Below are 23816 nucleotides of genomic sequence, written 5' to 3'. Positions count from 1 at the left end.
TCTTGGCTGTGTCTGTCTAATGTTGAGCTGGTTAAAGGAAACCTTTATTTCTCTTGCTTTTATTTCTAGTATTTCCTTCTGTTTCTTTCTTAGAGATTTCCTCTCTGCTTCTACTGCTCACTGTTATTTTATGTTCTCTGTTTTTTTTCATTATAGTCATTGGCATATTAATTAGAGTTATTTTAAATTCACTGCCTGATACTTTCCAAATCTCTCTCATATTTTAGTCTCGTTCTCTGGTTTCTTTGTCTTTCAGATGGTGATTTTTCATGACTTTTAGAATGCCTTGTAATTTCTTATTGGGAGTTGAACACAAAACATATGGCAGCAGGACCTGAAGCTAAAAAAGGGCTCTTAATGTGAAGCTTTATGCCAGTCTTTCTAGGAGTTGGGACCTGTTTAATGTTCTGTGCCCTCTTCTGGGCACTTCCAGCCTCTAGAAACCTGCATGTATTGGTAACGTGGTGTGAGATGGAGAGCGCGAGTTCTTATTCTTAGCTAACTTAGAAAAAATAGCCAGAACTATACTGCTATAAGCTTAAGCAATCTTATTATTACAAAGGCAGAAATAAGGGACAGAATTATTAAAGCCTTACATCAGAGGGACATAGTGGAGTGCCTTGAAAATAAGACACTGAAGTTTTTGAACATAGAACAGCTTTTTTTTAATTAAAAAAATTTTTTTTTGTGGTACTGGGGGTAGAACCCAGGGGCTTTTCTACCTCCAGGCTATACTCCCAGACCTCTTTATACTTTATTTGGAAACAGGGTCTCACTAAGTTGCTCAGAGCCTCACTCAATAGCTGAGGCTGGTTCGAATCTGTGCGATCCTACTGTCTCCTGGGATTACAAGTGTGCCCTACCACACCTGGCTATAGAACAGGTTTTTAAAAATTTTTTTTATTGGTGCATTGTTGTCATACATCTTAATGGGATAAAAGACTTGTGTAGACATACATGCACACATCACCCAATTAGCCCTTACCCAGTCCCCATCCCTTTCCCGCACCATTCATCCTTCCCATATTTGGCTTAGTGATTGACTTTGATATGTTTGTTTAAGAACATCATGTGATTTAGAGATTCCCTCTTCCCCTCTCCCAAGGAGAAATGGGTAACAGGAGGAAGTCTAGATGAGGAAGGAGATCCTACAGAACAGTTTTTATAGATTCATTATCTCCCATCTTGCTTAACTAATAGTCTTCCTGACATAGGTGTGGGTCAACCCATTAGCTCTGGTGCAAACCTTTTGATACGATTATGAGGATTTACTATCTCCTCATTCTCCTTGACCAAAAGCCTTCTTTCTTCCTGCCCTGATGCAGATGTAGGCCAGCCCATTACCTCTGGTGGAAGCCCAAGCCTTTGTTATGACCAAGATGTGTTATTTGGTTAACAAAGTCAGGGGTCACATGGTATCTGCCCTCTTTGAAGAAGACCTGTACCATCCTCCTGCGTCCTTGGGAGATTGAGCCTATCTGCTAGAAGTTATTTATTATGTAAATTTGTCTTTAAAATATGAAGGCCCTGGGATACAACTTTTTTGTGTACTTGCTAATCACTCTTGGTGGTGGTGTGTGTATGTGGGAGGTGGCAGACACTGAGTTCCTGTGCAGCACCCAGGCCCTGGCTACTTTTTACATTTTGAAATGAATACCAAAGCAATTTTCCAATACTGGCACATTCTCCATCAGTGTTTATCTGGAAACTCTCCAAACTCAGTATTTTTTGGTCTTTATGGAAGTTTTCTTACATAGGCATGGTTGATTACATCACTGGCAGTTGGCCATCAAATTAACCTTCAGCCTTTCTCACATTTTCCAAGGTTGGCAGGATGGACACAAAGTTCCTGCTTTGTAATAATGCCTTGGTTTATGAAGTGAGCAGTCTACTTCCTGAAGCCTACTCTGGGCTCCCAGCCACCACATGTCTCCTTAATATAAAAAATACACGCTTATCTCTTTGGATTTCCCCAGGGTTTCAGGAACTATATGACAGAAAATGGGGAGGAAGACCAAATGTATATTTCATAGTACAGTAGGAATGGTTGGGGTTTTTGTGGGGAGCCATTCAGGCTTTCCCCTAGATTAGAGTCTCTCTGACTCATCTGACTGTCCTTCACCCAGAGTCAACAAGGTTTGGGGAGAAGATCAGGTGGTGATGGCACAAGGGTACTGATTAACCTACCTGTATTGTATGTGCTTTTGATTGGCCTGTATTGTATTCCGGTGGTGATATTCCGATGAGAATGTTGATTGACCTGTAGCTGTGTATAAATACCTCTGGAGAAACAAACCCAGCATCGGTGCAATAAAGATGAGATTGACCCAGAAGTAGGCATCGGCCAGGAGTGTCAGCACAATAGAGAGACTGACCCAGGCATAGTCGTCGACCCGTAGGAAATACTGACCCAAGAACAGGGGTCAGCCAGTAGAGATAATAGGCTGGCGCCTCCCCCACGTTAGAATTAAAAATTCTTCATCCTCACGCCTCTCTTCAGAACCCGTACTCTTGTTAGCTGGCTCTGGCAGGTTTTGTTTATTTTTTTTTCTTTGTATTATCTTTTTCTGGTTTTGGATCAAAGGTGATGCTGGCTTCATGAAATACATTGGAAAATGTTTTTCTCTCTCTCTCTTTTCCTGGAAATGTGTTCAAGATTGATGCTTTCTTTTTTTTTTAAGTATTTGTTAGAATTCTTTAGTGACACCATCTGGATATAGAGTTGTCTTTCTGAAATGGCTTTAACTCTGAATTTAATTACTTGACATATGTGAGCTATTTAAGATATAAATTTCTTCTCAAGAAATATTTGGTAACTTCATCTTTTAAGGAATTTGTCCATTTTCTCTAAATTGCTGAATTTATTGCTATACATTTGTTCAGAATACTTCTTGTCATTTTCTTATTGTCTATAGGCTTTATGGAGAAAAATATGCTTCTGAATTTCTGACACTGATATATTATCTCTGTTTCTGATCTTCATCAATTTTGTTGATTTTGAAAGAACCAGGATTTATCTTTGGTAATTTGCTCTAATGATCTGATTTCCACATTCTTGACGATCATTCCTATTTTTGTTCTTTCTTCTGCCTGCTTCCTGTTTACCTTTGTCTTCTAGTGTTTAGTTGTGGGTCCCTCAAGTGTCTTCGCTTTTTTCATCCTGTGCTTTGGTGCCTGAGGCCTTGCACGCTGGAGGCACTGTCCCTCCTGGAGTTAGGTAGTTCCTGCACAGCTCTTATGTACAAAGCAACCCAAACACATCTCAAGTCTTTACTACCTTTTACCATGTTTTTATATTCTGGGCCCCTATCATCTGCCTTATCCCAAGGGTACCAGGTAAGAGAAGACAGCCCTGTGCCCCAGAACTCAATAAAAGCATTCAGACTAGCCTACTCTAATTCTGCTGCCATTAATTGGCTGGTTCCTTTCACCTGAAACCACAGTGAATGCTCTTACATTTTCCCCATCTCCTGCCTGCAGTTTCCCCATCTCCTTCTGCCTCCTGACCAACCCCAGTGCTTCCCCTGTGGCCATGTGTTGTGTGCCTCCTCCTAGTGCTATCTGAGAGCAGAGCAAGCTGCACTTTGGGGAGGGGGCCTTGGGGATAGAACTCAGGGCCTCATCATCGAGGCAAGCACTCTAACACTGAGCTACACCTTAGCACCAGCAGGTCTCTCCTGATGTGTTGTCCTTCCTAGACCTCAATCTTTCTATCAAGATACTATATTTTTAAAACTGTATTTGTTTCATTTCTGCATTAAAAATAATTCCACTCTAGCAGCCTACAGCACTGTAAGTATATTATCCTAGGGTTTTCTTGAGTGAGGAGTTTGATGTGTTTTGGCTGGTCCTTGCCTGGTGTTTCACAAGGCTGATGTCAAGTGCTCAGCCAGCTACATTCTCATCTGAAAGCTCAACTAGGGAGAGACCACTATTTAGTTAATTAATATACTTATTTTTGATACTGAATCCAAAAGTATTCTACCTCTGAGCTACACCCCCAGTACCTTTGCCTTTTTTTTTTTTTTTTTTTTGTACTAGGGATTAAACCTCCAAGTTACACTTCCAGCCCTATTTTTATTTTTTATTTGGAAACAGAGTCTCACTAATGTTAGAAATAACTTTTCATGGTGTTAAGAAAAGACACATGGTCGAAAATTGCTTAGCAAGGCTATTTTACTTTTTTGCAAAAAAGGGTGCCCCAGGTTATGTGAGAGAGCGCACCTGACAAAGAACCAGGTGGTTTGGCAGAAATCACAGCGTCACATTCTTCCCAGCCAGCTACAGCAGAAGGTAGGGGGAGGGTCAGCACCTGCAATCTCTTAAGAGATGCTAGTTTTGCCAAGTCCCTATAAAATTACAAAATTGTGGTTTAAGTTTAAACTACTCCTTTGACAGAAAAGACACAAATATATTATCACACTAATTTGCTGAGGTTGACCTCAAACCTTCAATCTTCCTGTCTCAGCCTCCTAATACTTGGGATTACACATGTGTACCACCATGTCCACTCCACCCCTAGCACTTTTTAAAATTTTAAAACATAGTCCTGTTAAGAGGCGGAGGGTCTTCCTAAGTTGCTGAGGCTGACCTTAAACCTGTGATCCTGCCTCAGCCTCTCAAGTACTGGGATGACATAGTGTGTACCATCGCACCTGGTGAAGGACTTGCTTTCATGCCCCCTCAGTAGGTTGGTAGAATCAACTTTCTTTGTGTCCCGTGACTGGGGTCCCACTCTCTTGCTCACTGCCAGCCAGCGACTATTCTTAGCACCTGGAGCTCATTCTCAGGTCTTTGCCACGTGGCTTTTTCTACAATATGTCCATCTGCTCTTTCAAGGGCAACAAAAGGACATCTGGTGCAGGCTTGAATGTCTCTGACCTCTTGTCTGCTCACCTCTAAACTTTCAAAAGTGCTCACATGATTATGCCAGGCCCGCCCACACTCAGGAGTAGTAGTGCCGCACTTACTAACAGCTTCTCTCATGGTTTCAGCTGTGTACAGTCGATTGTGGTCCAGAAACATGAGTACTTGTCTTAATATCTTAGTATGCCTGACTTATAAATTTACCTTATTATACTTTATTATGTACTTTATTATAGATAGGTATGTATAAGAAAAATAAGTATACATATATATGATATATGTGTTGTGTCAGGTACTATCCATGGTCTCAGGTGTCCTCTGGGGGTTTTGAAAAATATCCCCCATGATTTCTGAAGAGAAGTCTGCAGTCCTTGGAATAGCTCTTCACCTTTGTGGATGAGTATTGCCCTTTGTCATTGGTTTCAAGCACTGATTGGGATTTTTCTAGGCATTTGTTTTTAGTTCTTCTGTTTGGGCTTCACCAAGCTTATAAAATTTCTAAATTTATGATTCAGCTGTATTTTGGGCCATCATGTTTTCAAATATTCTTTTTCTAGAACTTAGCCATGTGTAGGTTAGACCCCGGGACCCCTTCCTTGGTCCTCTCGTGCTTCTCACCTGTCTTTTCATTTCACAGTGGACAGGTCCAGGGTCGACCTTGAGTTCACTGACTCTCATTTCTAGTTTGCTATTAAGCCTGTATATCAATTATTTTTTCTTTTTCTTTTCTTTTCTTTTTTTTTTTTTTGTGGGTCTAGGGATGAAACCCAGGGGCATTCGACCTCTGAGCTACACCTCCTGCCCTATATTTTATTCTTTTTATTTTGAAACCGGGTCTCACTGTGTTGCAGAGGGCCTCACTAAGTAGCTGAGACTGTTTGCGAACCATGATCCTCCAGTCTCAGCCTCCCGAATGCTGGGATTACAAATGTGCGCCACCACGCCTTGCTTGTATATCAATTATTTTTATCTCAGCTATTTTGTTTTTAATCCTAAAATTTACATTCTCTATTTCTTTGTTGAGAATTTTTATTTTTTAATTATCAGCGAGTATAATTTTGGTAAGTCTAGTTTCTGGATTGATCTTGTCGTCTGTGCTAGCTTCTTGTCTTCTCTAGATACCACCCGGTCTTTCTTGTATTTCTTAACCCTCCTACCTGAGCACTGTGAGTGTGATGTTGTAGTGACTGAATTCCCTTGTCTTGTTCAGCTCAGTTCTTTGAAGTCTTCTCAGTACCTACCTACATACATATATTTTTGGTTTATCCTAAATGGGCATGATCAGGATTTAACCAGAGACTGGATTAAATTAAAACACCGAATTTATGGTTTCCCTTTTCTGCCCTACTCCTTTTCAGTTTCCTCCTTCCTTTCCTGTGGGTAGGCTGCTCTGCAGTTGCTGGGTTCTTCGGGAGTCCTTGGCCGTCTCTGTCTCCCTGCCTTAGTTGTCTCAAGGTTCACGGTTGACCCATCCCTGTCACATGCTGGTCTCTCTTCAGAGTCTGTACCAGAATTAAAAACTCTCCTTGTCCAGTTTCAATAATGTCATCTAGGCTTTCATATTTGTTCAAATAAAATTATACATAGTCACTTAAATTTTGAAATAATTCTTTTTAGGTATGTGTCATATCCCTCCTTTTAATTTTTCTTTATTTTAGGCTTTTTATAGTAAGATGTTTTTGGAAACATTTTCTTTGATGAATGGATTGTTTCAGAGTAAAGATAAGTGAAAATATTATTTCTTTTCTGATTTTTTCGAGAATACCATTTTAATCTTTTTTATTTTTATGTGTGCCTTTTTACTCAATTTATATTTTATATTTTAATTTAAGCCATTTTCCCCTTGCATCTTGATTTTTATGCATCAACTAATGTTTTTTATTATGATTATTAAATTTTTCTTTGAAAAAATACCTTTATTACATCTATATCAGTCATGGGTTTTTGTTTTGTTTTGTTTTGTTCTGGTGGTACTGGGATTCCTGGAAACCTTTCTACCTCTGGGCTGCACTCCCAGACCCATTTTTATGTTTTTATTTGGAAACACGGTTTCTTAAGCCAGCAAGGCAGGCTGTGAACCTGCACGTTCCTCCTGTCTCTGCCTCCCAAGCATAGGGATTACAAGTGTGGGCCACCATGCCCGGCTTCCATCTGGTTTTATTTATTTTTATTTATTTATTTATTTATTTATTTATTTATTTATTTATTTATTTATTTTTGTGGTACTGGGGTTCCTGGAAGCCCTTCTACCTCCGGGCTACACTCCCAGACCTATTTTTACAGTTTTATTTGGAAACAGGGTCTCCTAAACCAGCGTGCGCGGCTGGCTTCGAACCTGCGCGATCCTCCTGTCTCTGCCTCCCAAGCTCGGGATTACAAGCATGCGCCACCACGCCCGGCTTCCATCTGGTTTTAAACTGAAGCAACAGAGGACTTTCCTGGCTAATTGATGAAAAATAATAATATCTTAAGTATTACCACATAAAATTTCTGGGAGATAAAGACAAACAGGTTTGGAAACCAACCCCAGAAGTTATTTGCAGATGTGCACTCTGGAGCTGGTGGGCTGGAGGATCACTTGGCACACCTCACGGGGAAGACCACCCATAAACATGGTCCAGGAGCAGATGTTCTCTCCTGAGCTGCTACCACTTTTAGTCTGTTAATTATACTTAGTCACTTCTTTCCTCATGTTAAGTTGAAATTGAGTCAGGGGTCGCAAAGGAGATAAATCTAGCAAAGGAGTGTGGGATTAGACCTTTATTAAAAGGAAATGTCATTTCCGGTCAAGGTCTGGAGACCTATATTGGGATCGGTCTGCAGAGTGGCGTGGCAGAGAGGAAGTGAGGGTATTTATGGGGGGGGATATTGGAGTGGAGCTAGCAGTGTGGAAATGCCAGTGCTCTCATGACATCTGGAGTCTTGTGACCTCTGGAGTCTCGCAACCTCTGGAGTTTGCCCCGCGATGTTGGGAGTCTCGTGGCATCTCTGCTCTGGATTCTGGGGTTCCGCCTCCTGTGCTTGCTGCGGGGTTCTGTCAGGGGAGGGAGGGACCCAACCCATCATCCTGGCCTTTTGGTGATATTGGGTGATGACAGAGTCAATAACTACTTCCTAGCCAGGTGTGGTGGCACACGCTTGTAATCCCCATGCTTGGGAGGCGGAGACAGGAGGATCGCACAGGTTCGAAGCCAGCCTTGCTGGCTTAAGAGACCCTGTTTCCAAATAAAAATATAAAAAAAATAAGTCTGGAAGTGTAGCCCGGAGGTAGAAGGGCTTCCAAGAACCCAAGTACCACCAAAACAAACAACAATAACAACAACAACAACCCAAAAAATTACTTCCTGCTGTCAGAGGGAGCATCGTAGGGGGCCCCTGGGCCAGGAGAGGTCAGATCATTCAGAAGTGGGTAGGTGGCAGTTTGGCTGCAGCAGGAGTTGATTGGGAGTTGATGCATTACCCTGAACAGCTCGATAATGCATGTTTGAATGAACTTTAGCAGATGAAGTGCTATTAAAAGAAAAGGCAAATCATGAGAACAGGTCCCAGGAGGAGGTGGAGCCCAGCAACTACTGGCCCTCGGAACCCTTCCAGATATGAGGTAGATTGTCAATATTGTGTTTTTTGATTTTTGCTTAACCTGCTCAGTTTAGACATTTTCCTTCATTAGATCAGATTCATTAATAAAATAGCAGCATTTTTCCCTGAGAAAGAGAAAGACACCACCCTTTTAAGCAGTTTTCTTCATTAGATCGGATTCATTAATGTGATAGCAGCATTTACCCTGAGAAAGAGACACACATCCCTTTTTTTAGCAGTGAGTAAGTATGGTTCAGTCTGATCAAATGAAAAACATGCTATTAGGTCAGGAGTTTAATACTTATGGCTGTCTGGCATCCAGAGAGGGAGAGCACTGTACTGATTCCACCTTGTGGTTGGTCCAGTGTTATGGAGGGGAGGCAAATAGGTTGCTTGCACAGTGAATTTCCAGATATAAACAGGTGGGCCTGCTGAAATAAAAACATTAAAGAGAATTATGCCAAGAAAAACAGAGCTTAGTGGGCCCCGACACTGTACAGGAGAATTTGTCATGGGATGTTGTAATGGAGTCCTTTTTAGCTGAGTAAGGTGATGCCAGTTGGGGTCCCCCAGAAGTTTGGCCACAGTAGATGTGATGAAGATCACTGTAAAAGGCCCAGTCCACCATGGTTGGAGATGTTTTGGTTGAAGCGACTTGAGGAGGACTTGGTTTCCTGGCCTAACGGCCTTGGCTGCCAGGTGTGGGGCTGCTTCTTCAGTCTCAGGTTGGGGAAGATATCGGTCAGCATGTTCCCTAAGGAGGTGCCTGGAAAAAGACAAGTAAGGGAGATAGGAAGCCAAGGGAAGGGGATCCGAAGGGAGAGATTAAGCAAAACAGGGTGACCATACAGCAATTAGAAGGGTTCATGAAGGTGGGGCTTCAAGGGGTGGCCCAGAGACAGTAGTAGGAGTTCAGGCCATGAACCATGCTTTCCCGCAGCTCCAGGGAAAGTTTTGTTAGATGGTTTTTAAGGATCCCATTTACTTTTCTACCTTTCCTGATGCTTGCGGTCAATATGGAATGTGGAGCTTCCAAGAAATGCCAAGGCTTGTGCCACCTGTTGAGTAACCTTAGAAATAAAAGCTGGTCCATTATCAGATTGTAAAAAATCATGGAGTCCAAACCGAGGGATGATGTCCGAGCTTAGAACATTGGACACCGCGCTGGCTGTCTTGTCCTGTGAGGGAAAAGCCTCTGCCCAACCTGTTAGGGTGTTGACCATAGTAAGATATTTTAGTTTTTTGTGAGAAGGCATATGGGTGAAATTAATTTGCCAGTCCTGTCCTGGCAAATGTATTCTCATTTGGTAGACAGGAAAAGAAAGAGGGCTAAGGCTGCCTTTGGGGAGAAACAGCAGTGCAAATAGAACAGGAGGCACTGACTTTATTAATCAGCTGTTGCGGGACAGGAGAATAAAACAAGGGGTTTAGGAAATGTTTAAGTGCCATAGGCCCCATATGTAGGAAATTATGCATTAGGTTAAACACCTCTTCGGCCTCAGACTCAGGCAGGGCATTTTTATCCTGTATCATGAGCCACCCATTCCCTGTCTGGATGCCCTGAGTTTGGTCAGGTGATTTTATTCAGTCAGACTGTAGTTAGGGTCATTGTGAGAAGAGTTAAAAATAGTACAGGGGCTGGTGGGCTTGGTTGGGGTTGTTGTGACAGCTGTCTCACTGTATAATCAGATTTATTATTTACTTTGGCCATTAAGGAGGAGTCTGCCTGGTGGCCCTGACAGTGGATGATGGCCAGCTGAGATAGCAGGGAAAGGGAGTCTAGGATCTTTTTTAATTAGGGTGGCATTAACAATGGGTAAGCCCTTAGTGGAGAGAAATCCCCCTCTCTCCAAATTGAGGCATGGCAGTGTGCTATTAAAAAGGAAAGATTAGAGTCAGTATATGTGTTTTCTCACTTGTTTTTTGCTGGGTATAGAGCTTGAGTTAGGGCAATCGGTTCGGCCTTTTAAGAGGTGCTGCCATCCGGTAACCCGGCAGCCTCAGTGACTTGAGTTAGGGTGACCACTGCGTAGGCTGCTCTTCTCTTACCTCTGGTGCCAGTAACAGAGCTGCCATCAACAAAATAAGTAACATCTGGATTAAGAAGGGAGGTGTCCTGAAGGTCCACCCAGGTTTTAGCTAAGGCCTCAATCATATCCACACAAGAGTAAAAATCATTAGGTGAATAAAAATCAGGGCCTGGTCCCTGGCCTAGTGGTAGAAGTGTGGCCGGGTTAAGGGTTAGGGAGTGAAACAGTCTAATGTCTGTTTTCCATGAACAATAAATAGAATTCCTGAATGCAAAGACAGAAGAGAGAGTGCTTGAGGAGAGAGTAAATCCTGCGGTCTATGTGGGGACTGCCGCCAGAGCCATAAGGCAGGGTGGCCACCCACGAGTAGTGAAGTCAAACTGTTTGGATAAGTAGGCCACTGGTGTCAGGAGTTGAATAAGAACTCCTGTGGCTATCCCTTGTCTCTCATCACTGTAGAGCGAGAAGGCCTTAGTGGGATTGAGGAGTGCCGGGGGAGGGGATTTAAGGAGGGCTTCCTTAGGTAAAGTGAGAGAGCCAATTGAGGTTTCCTTGGTTGCCTCCTGTAATGGCTTAGCCAAAATGGCAAAGCTGGGAATCCAATGCCAGAAAAATCCCACAAAGCCCAAGGAAGATTGGATTTGATCAGCTGAGCTGGGCAGCTGAAAGTCTCATAAGTCCTTGACCCGGTCAACAGTTAGTCCCCAGGTGTTTGGGGTGAGATGTAGGCCTAGATACTGCACCTCTTGCACCAATAGCTGGGCTTTATATGGGGCCACCCTGTGACCCCTGCTTTTGAGAAAATTAAGGAGAAGGGCAGTGTGCCGTTTGGACACTTCAAGGGAGGGGCTAGAAAGTAGAAGATCATCTACATATTGTAAAAGGGAACTAGGACCCAAAGGGCACTGGAAGAGGTCCTGTGCTAGAGCCTGGCCAAAGAGATGTGGGCTATCTTGAAAACTCTGGGGAAGAACGAGACAAGTTAATTGTTGAATGACCTGCATGTCATAGTCCTCCCATGTAAAGGCAAAAAGGGATATGACTCAAGGTGCAGAGGAATAGTATAGAAGGTATCCTTGAGATAAATAATGGAAAAATTAGTGGTAGTGAGGGGAATCTGAGATAAGAGGGTATAGGGATTAGGAACAACTGGGTGGATTGGAACCACTGCATCATTAATTAAGTGGAGGTCTTGGACTAAATGATACTTCCCATTAGGCTTTTAAACTGGGAGAATGGGGGTGTTGTAAGGGGAATCAATGGGGATGAGTAATCCCTGGGCCAGGAGATGAGAAATTATGGGTTTAAGCCCATGTCAGTGATGGAGTGATATGGGAAACTGGGAGCGGGGGGGGGGGGATAGTGGGGTCATGGAGGACAATCTAAACCAGGGTGTGGTGGGTTGCCACAGCTGGGGTAGTGGTGTCCATACAATAGGCTCAATCAAATCTATAGGGAGGGGAGGTTTGGCCACCTGGTCATCATCTGTAAAAACAGCCATTAAAAGTATATTGGGGGAAATGGAAGTGGTGGGGAAACAAAATGAAAGTTTGGCCCAATTTTAGTTATAAAGTGTCTACCTAAAAGGCGGATAGAGTAGGAAGGGATAATCAGGAATGGATGAGCAACCATAAGATTTTCCAAATGGCAAAAAAGAGGACCTATAGTTCATGGGCAGGAGGGCTTGCTGTGTACTGAGATTGGAGAAAGAAAACTAGGGTCTGAAAAGGATGGAAGGACAGAATAGGTAGCTTCCTTGCCAATTAAAAAAGAGGTTGGCTTAACCACTGCCTTGAGAGTTACCTTGGGCTGGGCTAGAGTAATAGGGATAGTCAAGTTCAGGCATTTCTTATAGGCAGCAGATAGATGGATTCTAGCTTTTAATTTATTTTGTCACCTTATGTCTTTTTATTGGGGAGTAGAGGTCGTTTATGTTCAGTGTGATTATTGAGAGATAAGTTTTAATTCCTAACATTTTAAGTTTTAACTTCTGTTTGAGGTAGTGTTTGTTTTTTGCTTAGTTGTTTGCTTGATAGAAATTTTTTGTTTCTCTGGTTCTGAAATTTATTAATTATTTCTTCCTTGTAGTTAATATCTTTTTTTAAACAAATTTTTATTGAACATAAATGGTATACATTTAAACTATATTTGGTGCCCTCTCCCCCCACCGCCCCCGTTTTCCCTTTTCCCCCTCCCACCAATGGTTGTCCAGGTTAACCATGTCATATTCATAATTTTACACATATTCACATGTAGACCCTCATTAATCAAGTTCAGCCTTCCTCCTCCTCTATCTTTCCATTCAAACTTTGCTGATATTTCCCCTCCATTATCTGGAGTCCCACTGGTATCCTCTGTGTTTCCTAGTTTGGGCATATTAGAGGAAACATATGTCCCTTCTCCTTCTGTGCTTGGCTGATCTCACTTAACATAGTGTTCTTCAGGGCTTTCTATCTTCTTGCAAATGATATAATTTTGTTCTTCTTTATGGCTGAATAGAATTCCATTGTGTGTATTTCCCAAAGTTTTGCTATCCATTCATCTGTTGATGGAGATCTGGGTTGGTTCCATATTTTGGCTATTACAAATTGTGCTGCTATGAACATAGGTATGCATATGTTGCTGTATTTCTCTGAATTTAACCCCTTTGGAAAGATACCCATGAGTGGTATAGCTGGATCATATGGTGGATCTATTCCCACCTTTCTTAGGAATCTCCACACAGATCTCCATAGTGGCTGAACTAGTTTGCATTCCCACCAACAATGTAAGAGAGTTCCTCTTTCCCCACATCCTTGCCAGCATTTGTTGTTGTTTGATTTCTTTATGCTTGCCACTCTGACTGGGGTTAGATGGAATCTCAGTGTAGTTTTGATTTGCATCTCCCTGATGGCCAGTGATGTAGAACATCTTTTCATGTATCTATTGGCCCTTTGTATCTCTTCTTTTGTGAAGTGTCTATTTAGTTCATTTGCCCATTTCTTGATTGGGTTGTTTGTTTTGCTAGTGTAGAGTCTTTTGAGCTCTTTGTATATTCTAGATATTAGCCCCCTATCAGAATGGTGGCTGGTAAAGATCTTTTCCCATTCTGTAGGCTTCCTCTTTAGGTTATTGATAGTTTCCTTTGATGAGAAGAAACTTTTTAGTTTGATGCTATTCCACTTGTTTATTCTTGCTTTGATTTCCTGAGCTTTTTTTTTTTTTTTTTTTTTTTTTTTTGGTACTGGGGTTCCTGGAAGCCCTTCTACCTCCGGGCTACACTCCCAGACCTATTTTATTTTTTTTTGAAACAGGGTCTCTTACGTCAGTGTGGCTGGCTTCGAACCTGTGTGATCCTCCTGTCTCCGCCTCCCAAGCACGGGGATTACAAGCGTGCGCCACCACGCCCGGCAGCTTTGGAGGTTTTGTTGAGAAAGTTACTGCCTGTGCCAATATGTTGTAATGTTGAACCTATGCTCTCCTCTAATAACTTCACAGTCTCAGGTCTAATTTCTAAGTCTTTGATCCATCCTGAGTTGATTCCTGTGCTTGGTGAGATATAGGGGTTTAGATTCATCTTTTTACAAATGGTTAGCCAGTTCTCCCATCACCATTTGTAGAAAAGACTGTCTTTTCTTTAGCGTATGAGTTTGGCCCCTTTGCAAAGATTAATTGACTAAAGATGTGTGGATTTGTTTCTGTATCTTCTATTCTAATCCACTGGTCAGTATATCTGTTATTGTGCCAGTACCATGCTGTTTTTACTACTATTGCTCTATAGTATAGTTTGAAGTCTGGGATTGTAATGCCTCCTGCATGTTTCTTATTGCTGAGAATTGCTTTGGCTATTCTGGGTCTTTTCTTTCTTTATATAAAGTTCATGATTGATTTTTCTAGGTCTCTGAAGAATGTCGCTGGTATTTTAATGGGAATTTCATTGAATCTATAGATAAGTTTTGGCAGAATGGCCATTTTGATATTTATTCTGCCTATCCATGAGCACGGGAGATCTTTCCATCTTCCAAGGTCTTCTTCAATTTCTTTCTTTAATGTTTTATAGTTTTTGTTATAGAGGTCTTTTACATCTTGGGTTAGGTTTATTCCTAGATATTTTATTGGTTTTGAGGTTATAGTGAATGGAATTGTTTTCTTTCTTTCATTGTGGATTCATTGTTGGCATAAAGAAAAGCCACTGATTTCTTTAGGTTGATTTTGTAACCTGCGACTTTGCTGAATTTGTCAATCAGCTCCAGAAGTCTTTTGGTTGAGTTTTGAGTTCTTTGGGTTTTCCAGATAAAGGATCATGTCATCTGCGAATAAGGATAATTTTAATTCCTCTCTTCCTATGTGAATTCCTTTGATTTCCTTCTCTTGCCTTATTGCTGCAGCAAGAGTCTCAAGGACTATATTGAAAAGGAGTGGTGCTAGTGAGTATCCTTGTCTTGTTCCTGACTTTAGCGGAAATTGCAGTTAATCTCTTTAAGTATTTTCTCTACTGCTGGTGTGGAAGACAAATTCTTTCAGCTTATTTGTCGCGGAAGATTTTTACTTTCCAGTTGAATTTTTTCTTTTTTTCTTTTTATGTGGATCATTTTGAAAATGGCATACATTCACACAGTGCTTGGTGTCCTTTCCTCTCTGCTTCCCTTTCCCCCCCATTAATGACTGTCCAGGTTGACCATGCTACATTCATACTTTTATACATATTCAAGTGTAGTTCCTCCAGTTTATCAACTTCAGCCTTCTTCCTCTTCTACCCTTACTTTCTAGCTTTGCTAAGGTTCTCCCCGCACCCCCATTTATCTGGAGTCCCTCTGGTATCCTTAATACTCCCTAGTTTGAGCATATTAGAGAAAACATATGTCCCTTCTCTTTCTGTGCTTGGCTGATCTCACTTAATATAATGTTCCCCAGGTCTTTCCATCTTCTGGCAAATGACATGATTTTGTTCTTCTTTATTGCTAAGTAGAATTCCACTGTGTGCATTTTTTCACAATTTTGCAATCCATCGTTCATGGAGACCTAGGTTGGTTCCATATTTTGGCTATTGCGAATTGTGCTGCTATGAACATAGGTATACATATGTTACTGTAGTTCTTTGATTTCAACCCCTTTGGAAAGATACCCATGAGTGGTATAGCCAGATCATATGGTGGATTCATTCCCAGTTTTCTAAGAAATCTGCACACTGATCTCCATAGCACCTGAACTTGTTTGCACTCCCACCAACAGTGTAAGAGTTCCTCTTTCCCCAAATCCTCACCAACTTTTGTTGTTATTTGACTTCTTAAAGCTTGCCACTCTGATTGGGGTTAGATGGAATCTCAGCGTAGTCTCGATTTGCATCTCCCTGATGGGTAATGATGTTGAACATTTTTTTCATGTATCTATTGGCCATTTGTATCTCTTCTTTTGTGAAGTGTCTATTCAGTTCAGTTGTCCTTTGTTTTTTTCTCTTTTTTTGGCAGGTCTGGGGATGGAACCCAGGAGCATTTGACCTCCAAGCTACACCCCCTGCCCTATTTTTTATTCTTTATTTTGAAACCAGCTCTTACTGAGTTTCAGGGGGCCTCACTAAGTAGCTGAGGCTGTCTGTGAACCATGATCCTCCTGTCTCAACCTCCAGAATGCTGCGATTACAAGCGTGCGTGACCACACCTGGCTCAGTTGTCCATTTCTTGATTTGGTTTTTTTTTTTGCTAGTGTAGAGTCTTTTGAACTCTATGTATATTCTGGATATTAGCCCTCTATCTGAGTGGTGGCTGGTAAAGATCTTCTACCATATTGTAGGCTTTCTCTTTAGGTCCTTGATGGTTTCCTTTGATGAGTGGAAACTTTTTAGTTTGATACCATACCACTTGTTAATTCTTGCTTTACTGCACTTTGAAGGTCTTATTGAGAAAGGTACTACCTGTGCATATATGTTGGAGTGTTAAATCTGTGCCCTCCTCTAATATCTTCACAGTCTCTGATCTAATTTCCAAGTCTTTGATCCATCTTGAGTTGATTCCTGTGCACAGTGAGAGGTAAGAATTTATTTCCATCTTTCTATAAATGGATAGCCAGTTCTCCCGGCACCATTTGTTGAAAGGGCTGTCTTTTTTCCAGCATATAAGCTTGTCCCCTTTGTCTTTCAATGATTGAGACCCTGGTTTGGTGTCTCTCTCTGTGTAGGTGATAAGTGCAACTGGAATGTTTCCTGCTGCAAGCCTGGGTCTCTGAGCTCTCAAAAGGGACCTGTTTCTGAGATTTTCTCAGATGGCTGGTATCGCTGAGGCTCAATCTAACGTTAAGCACAGGTTTCCATACTTTCCACCAATGTTGAATCCATGTCTCTCCCCATCTGCATAGACAGTGGGTGCTGTTGGAACCAGACCAAGTGTATGTGCAGGAGTTCACTTTCTCCACAGATAGGGCTGAGTTGTTCTGACTTCTCCTTAGTAACCACCATTGGGTGGTCTGTGACGATCTTTGAATCCCTGCTATGGTCTGAGCCCTGGCGACTCTAGGCCTTTTTGCCTGATTGGCTTTGGGAGCTGTATGCTAAGCTGCACCTCTGCTGTGTCCAACAGCAGACTCCACCCCCACTTTCACCATGAAATTTTTCGGTGAACCGAAAAATTTCAGACCCTGCAAGTCTATCACCTTCTTCATGAGTTCCTGCAGCTGTGCTGGCTGGTTTCCCCCAGGGCTGCTCTGGATCTCTAGAGGACACAGTGAGCTCAGCTGCCAGTGCTGCAAGTTGTAGCCAGGGTCAGTGCAGGAGCAGCCGACTGCTTACAATTCCAATGAGCTGCAGCTGTTTACTTCATTTCAAGTCATTGGCATTTTTGCTTGGCATCTCTGATGGTGTGGTGCCAGCAATTCTGTCATGGCGAGGCAAGATGGTGCTGCTGTGGCCCCCAAGGCCACAGCTGGAGGTACTTTTCTGCTCACTCTTCTGCCTTCTAGCTTTTTTTCCACCCCCTTTTCAATTCTCAATACTCTGTTCAAATTTTCAATGTTCAATGTTCAAATTCTCAATGCTCTGTCAAAATGACTTATTACAGCAATACTGAACATCCATACATGAGCTCTTCAGGGGATTTTCTATATTTAACTGTAACAACAGCTAATTATGTCAAGTATCCTTTCATGTTATTTATTTACCTTTCAATTTCATTTATATATATATATTTCATGCTAGGGATTTCACCCAGGGCCTTCCACATGCTCTGTATATGTTCTACTGCTAAGCTCCATCTCCCTCCACCTTAGTCTGCCATCTTAATTGTAATGTCTTTTCATTTACGTTTAAAATGAGAAATATATAATTATTTCCACCTCTGTTTTAGGAAACACAACAAGCAATTGAACAGAACTGTCAAGATCTTGGAAACTTTTTAGGTAAAGAGAATGACTTGGCCCTAATTATTGATGGTGACACACTGAAGCATGCCTTGAAAGTGGACATTCAGAGGAAGTTCCTCAGCTTGGCCCTCTCATGTAGATCAGTGCTATGCTGTAGGTAAGAACATATTTACTCTTCTTTTTTTCCCCTGCTGTACCTGGAGCTGTCTACCTAAAGAGAATAGAGACATCGAAATGTAAATTTTGCAGATGCAAAGTTGTCTTTTGGGAAAATATATGCTCGAACTGAACCACAAAGGTCTGTGCTGATAATTGTTTTCAGGCTTGATATTTGTGAGAAAGCAATGTCTCAATGGTAAATTGTTTATCAACATATGGCAAGTTGAAAGAAATACTCTGTTAGCTCCATCACTGCGAGGTCCTCAGTTTGTAAAGTGGGGATGGGGATGTAGTGCAGTGGTAGAGCACTCACCTGGTATTTGTGAGGCCCTGTACTGAACCCCCAGCACTAAAAAGAAAAGCACAAAACAACAAAAGCAAGCAAACAAAACCCCAAACATCTTAGTAAAAGTAGGAGCATTTTAAAAAGTCCACTGAAACCCAGAGGGGAAATTTTAAGTATTAGTACGAGAGAAAAAAAACACACTATTTTTAAAAAGCCTAATCTTCTACAGCAAAAGATGTCTGGAGTTGAGAAAATAATGAAAGTGGATACAGAATAGTTGCTTCTTGCTTCTCAGTGAAAGTATTAAAGGAACCAGTCACTAAAACATATTAATGTCTTCCACTTCGAAATAGTACTGTAGACCTTCTCACACTCTCCAGCGAAGTCACTGCTTCAAACGCCACCCTTAGTCCGTGTGTCTGTTCACAGGCACTCCCACACTCTAGACCTGCAAATAAAATTTGTGACCTCATTTTCACTCCTTCCTTCCTTCCTGCCTTCCTGCCTTCCTGCCTTCCTTCTTCCCTTTCTTTTTCTTTTTACTGAGGATTGAATCTAGGGGCATTCTACTTCTTACCTACACCCTCAATCCCTATTTTATTTTTGTATTTTAAAACAGGGTCTCACTGAGTTGCTAAGGGCCTTGCTAAATTGCCAAGGCTGGCCTGAAAACTGCCATCCTCCCATCTCAGCCTCCCAAGTACTGAGAGTATAGGCATGTGCTGACACACCAAGCCGTCTTTATTCTGACTCATTTGCAGTTTATCTTTCAGTATTCTTTGTGACCTAGTTTTCTATAGGTTAGAACTTTTATTTTGCACATGGAAGAAATTGTGTTTTAAATGATAGAATTCAAATGCAAGCCTAGACAAAAAAAAATTCTTTTTATTTTTTATACCTCGATTGGTGAATTGTAATTATATGTTATAGTGAGATTTAAAGTGATACAAATATACCTGCACTTGATGTGTGCATTTCAGCCTGCTCCCCCTTCTCCCTCCCATACATGTTAGAGTATAGTGATACCTTTTTAATGGGGCCTCTTCCTGACCCTGGCAGCTAACAGACGGTCTGTTTTAAAGCCGAAATTTTTCCTTTTTGTCTTTCCCCTATCCTATCCCCTGTTAACAGATAAGATGTTCTTACCTATTTAGTGACAGAGGGTACCTGGTGCCTATAAATAAGAACTGACTCAAGGAAGACTTAAAAGTGAGTTGTGGCCTTTCTAATAGGACACCAGCATGACCCTGAAGAGCTAAATTTTAAAAGAAACTTAATTCCATTGTTCGAAGACAATTTGGGGCTTGTTCCTGAATGCTTAAGTTCACTGGTTTGCATTTCTTTTTCCTTCTTCCCAAAGGCTTGTCTAATCATTTGATTCAGCAAATTGGGGAAGTGATTTGCCTCAGTTTTGTAACACCTTCATACATGGATATGACATTATTTGAACTGTTTCCTGCATTAAGCCTCATGTTTGCCTTCTCCATCTCCCTCCCTCAAACCCCTTCCACTATTTTTCTGGTCACTCTCCCCAGTTAAATGAAATTCTTTTTGTCTTGTTTTCTCTTCAGCTTTCACATAGGAGAAAAAACATATAACCCTTGACTTTTTGAAACTAATTGATATTACTTAGCATTGTATTTTTCATTCCATTTATTTTACTGCAAATTATGTAATTTTGTTGTGCTTTATAGTCAAATAAAACTCTCTGTGTTTACATATCATTTTTATTTACCCATTAACCTGTTGATGGACACCTAGGTTGGTTCCATATTTGGCTATTATAAATTGTACGGCTATAAACATGGGTATGCATATATCACTATAGTATTCTGACTATAGTGAAAAAAATTCTTTTTTTTCCAGTACTGGAGATTGAACCCAGGGCCATTCTACCTCCAAGCTACACCCACAGTCTTATTTTTAATTTTTCTTTTGAAACATGGCCTCACTAAGTTGCGAAGGGCTTCACTAAGTAGTTGAGGCTGGCCATGAATCTGGGATCCTCCTGTCTCAGCCTCCTAAATATTAGAATTACAAGTGAGTGCCACCACACTCAGCCTGACTTTAATTCTTTGGGAAATATTCAAAGGAATGGTATAGCCGGGTCATATGGTGGTTTCATTTCTAGTCTTTTGAGAAACTGACACACTAATCTTCATAGTGGCCTGAGCACTCTATACTCCTACTAATAGTGTATAAGAGTTCCTCTTTCCCCACATCCTCACAGGCAGTTATTGTTGTTTGTATTCTTGATGATTACCACTCTAACTGTGATTATGGAATCTCAGTGTAATTTTGATTTGCATTTCCCTGATTGCTAATGATGTTGAACCTTTTTCATATATTTGTTGGCCATTTATATTTCCTATTTTGAGAGGTATTCATTCAGTTTAGTTGCGCTTTTTTTGACTAGATTGTTTGTTTTCTGGTGTTAAATTTTCTGAGTTCTTTATATGTTCTAGATACTCGTCACTTTCTTGACAGTGTCCTTTGATGCACAGAAGTTTCTTTATTGAACATAAATAGTATACATTTAAACTATATTTGGTGCCCTCTCCCCCCCACCCCCGTTTTCCCTTCCCCCCTCCCACCAATGGTTGTCCAGGTTAACCATGTCATATTCATAATTTTACACATGTTCAGTTGTAAACCCTCATTAATCAAGATCAGCCTTCCTCCTCTCCTATCTTTCCATTCAAACTTTGCTGATATTTCCCCTCCATTATCTGGAGTCCCACTGGTATCCTCTGTGTTTCCTAGTTTGGGCATATTAGAGGAAACATATGTCCCTTCTCCTTCTGTGCTTGGCTGATCTCACTTAACATAGTGTTCTTCAGGGCTTTCTATCTTCTTGCAAATGATATAATTTTGTTCTTCTTTATGGCTGAATAGAATTCCATTGTGTGTATTTCCCAAAGTTTTGCTATCCATTCATCTGTTGATGGAGATCTGGGTTGGTTCCATATTTTGGCTATTGCAAATTGTGCTGCTATGAACATAGGTATGCATATGTTGCTGTATTTCTCTGAATTCAACCCCTTTGGAAAGATACCCATGAGTGGTATAGCTGGATCATATGGTGGATCTATTCCCACCTTTCTTAGGAATCTCCACACAGATCTCCATAGTGGCTGAACTAGTTTGCATTCCCACCAACAGTGTAAAAGAGTTCCTCTTTCCCCACATCCTCACCAGCATTTGTTGTTGTTTGATTTCTTTATGCTTGCCACTCTGACTGGGGTTAGATGGAATCTCAGTGTAGTTTTGATTTGCATCTCCCTGATAGCCAGTGATATAGAACATCTTTTCATGTATCTATTGGTCCTTTGTATCTCTTCTTTTGTGAAGTGTCTATTTAGTTCATTTGCCCATTTCTTGATTGGGTTGTTTGTTTTGCTAGTGTAGAGTCTTTTGAGCTCTTTGTATATTCTAGATATTAGCCCCCTATCAGAATGGTGGCTGGTAAAGATCTTTTCCCATTCTGTAGGCTTCCTCTTTAGGTTATTGATAGTTTCCTTTGATGAGAAGAAAGTTTTTAGTTTGATGCTATCCCACTTGTTTATTCTTGCTTTAATTTCCTGCTCTTTGGAGGTTTTGTTGAGAAAGTTACTGCCTGGATGCACAGAAGTTTCTAATGGTGTTAAAGTCTGATTTGTTGGTGTGTGTGTGTGTGTGTGTGTGTGGCTTGTGTTTTGTTGTAATGAATGAGAAGGCTTTTCCTAACCCAGTGTCAAAATTTTATTTCTATATTTTATAAGAGTTTTAGACTTTTTGTTCTCATTTTTAGGTAATTGATCTACATCTAGCTGATTTTTATATATGGTTTGAAGTAATAGTTGAACTTTATTGTTTCATTTGTTAACATCCACTTTTGTTAATACCATTCTTGAGGAAAGAATTTGCACACTGACTTGATACCTTATTGGAATTAATTGGCCATAATCACAGGAGTCTATTTCTGGACCCTCACTTTAATTCCACTGATCTGTATGTCTGTTCTTAGGCAATACTGTGCTTCCTGGATGACCTTTGCTTTGTAAGACATTTTAAAATCAGTGAGATGTTGTCCACTGGGCCTGGAGTGTTCCACATGGGCTCACATGTTGCAGGCTTCAACGCCCATTGGTGGCACTCTTCAGAGGTGGTGGAACATTAGAAGGTGGGCCTGGTTGGAGGAGCAGGTCATGGGAGGGTGTGGCAGACTGACTCAATCGGGATGGCCATTGAAGTCCGCTCGAGATCGATTTATCTCAGAAAGATGGGCAAGGATTCAGGTGCCGTTCTGCAGCCACCTTTCTGCAGCGATTCTTTCACTTCTATGAAATAAATTCCTTTAAGTTCCTATTCACGGCGCTTCAGGAAAGAATCTGACATGGACAAAAGCTTCTTGAGCAATTGACACTTTATTATAAGAACCCAGAAAATTTATATCCTTCACCAGTGAGATTAATAGTAGTAAAAAAAAAAAAAGGAGGAGTGCAATCACTGCAAAACAATAGTGAGTGACATGTAAACAAAGTAAAAATAACTAGTCCAGCATTCAAGAGATTAGCTCCGGATCTTCTTCGGATCTTGCGGCAGATCCAGCTGCCCTTGCAGACAGGCAGTTCCAAAGGGCAAATTCCAGAAGACACAGGCATGCCCAGGGCTTGGAGAATAGGCCTCTCATGGAATCTTCTTTAACTTTTTTGGAGCTTTCCATCTCTAGGACTTAGTCCATATGGCAGGCATGGGGAGATATGGCGATCCAGGGGGATGCGATGGAAGTCTCCCAGGTTTCATCTGCATTACCTTCTAAAGTCTGAAAGCTTAAGCAAGCTCATAACACAGTTTAGCAAGTGAACACCAAAAAATAACATGAAGTTTTTAGATTTAGTTGTCAGATGTACTTCTCTAGCTGCTGAACACTTTTCCTCAAACGATAGGCTTATTAGAAGCCTATTCATCTTATAAATAATCCATATTCCTATCACAGACCCTTTGCAATATCCTGATTCTCTCTTTCCCATTTGGGACAATCTTAGGATAAGCTCTTCTTCATACAAAAATGCTTTCTTATTCTCACCATATTTCCTTTCTTACACACTTACACATTTATTATATCTGTCCTTTGTTCTGACATATTCATTTCTTAGCCACGTGGCGTCTCCCTGTCTCGGGCAGCGCTCATACTGGGCGTAAAGGTCAAGAATCTTCCTAGCCTTCAGCTCTATTGTATTGGGCAGTATTAGCTGCTCATCAACTAGGCTGCTTTGAAGTCACAAAGTTTATCTTCTTTGTATCTAGGCAGGATCACAAGGAGAGGGGTAAACAGAGGCACAGGGTTGCCTCCCTTTTAGGGCTTTTATTGTAAGTTAATGATTAGAATGAAGGTCAGAGATAGAGGGGAAATCTGCGTTTGTAATTACTGTGACTGGAATTCTTCCACTGCATCTGAATTCTAACTAGATTTTATTACCATTTGAGCAAAGCTGAGGACGTTTAGAGGCTTAGACAAATTACCAGAAAGTTTATTTTCCACGGACTCAGTTTCTCTCACAGTCCTGATTTTACATCACTGGAGC

This window comes from Muscardinus avellanarius (genome assembly GCF_963383645.1).
Source record: "Muscardinus avellanarius genome assembly, chromosome: 2".
Lineage (NCBI taxonomy): Eukaryota > Metazoa > Chordata > Mammalia > Rodentia > Gliridae > Muscardinus > Muscardinus avellanarius.
Note: the sequence above shows the minus strand (reverse complement) of the source record.